Source organism: Haplochromis burtoni, unplaced genomic scaffold (genome assembly GCF_018398535.1).
Source record: "Haplochromis burtoni strain Fernald_Lab_line unplaced genomic scaffold, NCSU_Asbu1 Contig_100, whole genome shotgun sequence".
In the NCBI taxonomy this organism is placed as follows: Eukaryota; Metazoa; Chordata; class Actinopteri; order Cichliformes; family Cichlidae; genus Haplochromis; species Haplochromis burtoni.
Genome location: NW_024582461.1, coordinates 1,983,913 through 1,986,253, shown reverse-complemented (window position 1 = coordinate 1,986,253; position 2,341 = coordinate 1,983,913). Strand labels below are relative to the sequence as shown.

The window sequence follows — 2,341 nt, the reverse complement described above, 5'->3', positions numbered from 1 at the left end:
CCCCCCCTCGCGCCTCCTGCTTTTATTCTGTGATGTTGCCTCTATTTTTCTGCGCACTTTGAGCTACATTTACACCCAGTGCGCAATAAATAAAGCAGATATCACGGATCATTTTTATTGATTGAAGTGCTTTCGTGTGTGCGGGTGCTTTTTCCACTGCGGGCGTGTGCATTTAACCGCGCGCTAGTTTCTGTGGCGGCAGGGGTGGTGAAAGACAGAGAGAGAGAGAGAGAAAAGAAACCTTCATGTGAGCTGTCTATGTGAAAGTAGTTCCGGGCACTTAACCCAAAGAGGGGAGAGTCCCGGATGTTGGCTCGGCCGCCGAAAGAAAGGCGAACGGGTGAAGGCGGAGAGAAGCTGAAGAGGGACGCCACGGCACCGCAGGCACACCGGCGAAGCCACGGTCACAGCAGCTCTTCACACAGGACGATAGCGTCAGGAGCGCAGGACATCCCCGAGGGGGGAGGGCAACCCGCTATCCGAAGAAGAGGAGGTGAAGGAAGGGGGGAGACAGTTACTCTGAAAACTACCGTGAGGATTACAGAGAGCCACCGTCACAGCAGCTTTCACCCTGAGTAAGTGAGCTACACGGGCATGGAAGTTGAACTAAGGCCCACGAAATGGACGACTTTAACGGGGAAGTGAGCTGCACTGAAGTTGTGGGGATTGCGCCCAGTGAACAGGCCCTGACACACGGTTCTCCACTCGCTGTGCTGAGGCGTGAGGGGGGACTCCTGTTTTTTTTCCCCCTTCTTCTTCTGCTCAGGGAGCCAGTCAGTGTTTCCCCCGTGGTCAGTGTTAGTACACCCCGGCCGTGCTGCTGCAACTCTCCAAGTTGACAGCTCTTGCGTTAGCCTGCTAACACCGCCGTGCAACCGGTGACAACTGACAGGGCAACTTTGACAGCTAGCTAGCCAGTTTTGGTAGCCAGCTAACTTTAGCAGAGTGTTGTGGGCGCTTTCTCCAGGGCCAGGGCTAGGTGTGTTTGTGTGTATGCTTGTGCTTTTCCTCGCTTTAGGTGGCTGTATAATGACCTACCCCAGCCCTCCACAGCTATCGTTAAGCTAGCTGTTTGGTATGTGAGACGATGTGTGTCCAGCATGGAGTGAGTGTGTGCATGAGCCCAGTGTCATTTGGCTTTCCTGCGTGCTCTGACGGTATTTGACTCACAGCTGTTGCAGTGTGTTTTCTCGTCTGTCAATCGTCTGCTTCTCGGGCGAGGTTATAAATTCCTGCAGGAAAAATAATGATCCTAGCATGAAAAAGATGGGGGGGGGACCCCCTCAAAAATCTAGTCGACCTGTGTGAGAAGGGCGAAGGATTGTCATGAGGCTGGGCAATCAACAAGTGCAAAGCGTGTTTCAGGTGCATTTTACGCCGCTGATTTTGATCTCCAGTCTGCCTCTGTGCCGCTGTGCATTGTCCTGAGACGGCACAGGCGGGTATTGCGGTTAACTCTTTGGTCATTTGTGCAAGATTTCTCGGGGCATGCTTTTTCTTATCTCTTATGTTTTTTCTAGTAGTGAGTTTGTGATCGTTCAGAATAAGACACACACACACACACGCACACGCGCACACACACACGCACACACACACAAAACAGCTGCGACATTTGCATGTAGTTGTGTACAAAAACGGCGCTCTTCCCTTTTTATCCCGACTTCCTTTATTAAAAGATGGATGACTGAACTCTTAATTTGCACTGCTGTCAACTCGTGCAGGCTTTATCAACGGATTCAGTGTGCTATTGCAGAGATGGGCTTGCAACGAGCTAATCATCATATACTCTCAATTAAATTTGCCATAAAGCCGGCGAAAAAAGGTTAAATTTATGACTAAATCCAAGCGTAATAAATCCCCCCCTAACATCCCAACCATGCCAGACCTTATGCTTCAACTAACAAAATGCCCATAGCGTTAGTCAGCACCCACAATCAAAGGTCAGACCTGGTTTGCTTCTTAATCACCCATCCTTTAAATAGCAGGCCCACAGAGCTGTCTGGATCGAGGCTATCTGTGCGTGCAGCTGTAGAAGACACATGGTGTTTAAGTGTGCATGGTGTTTGAAGTTGTTCCATCCAGGTCACTAGAGCCACAGTGGTTCCATTAGGCGTATTGTGGGGAAATGAGCATGCATGCTTACCCCGTCATTTTTATCATTCGAGTTTCAAGAAGTGACACCAAACAAGATGTGTGAAAAGTCTTAAGTTTGCTATGTGTTTTTTGGTGCTTGATGCAATTCACTAAAGTCGCCTTTTTATAAACACTGCTGTTTTTATAAGCAAGATCTGTCACCGGGCTGTGTGACACTGGTAGTATTTGCAGTTCTTATCTGACTTGA

The 2,341-nt window shown here is 49.3% G+C and overlaps 1 protein-coding gene across 3 annotated transcripts in view; it reads left to right on the top strand.

Moving 5' to 3' along the window:
* Positions 1-230: 230 nt before the first annotated feature.
* foxj3 (forkhead box J3) overlaps positions 231-2,341 on the top strand; it is a 96,525-nt gene continuing 94,414 nt past the window's right edge. For 2 of the 3 annotated variants that reach the window (XM_005927387.3, XM_005927385.3), the window contains exon 1: positions 232-575. The gene's annotated coding sequence lies outside the window, so the exon portion shown is untranslated. Of the gene's footprint in view, positions 576-2,341 lie in introns of all 3 variants that reach the window. The other variant, XM_042223084.1, reaches the window with a different exon arrangement.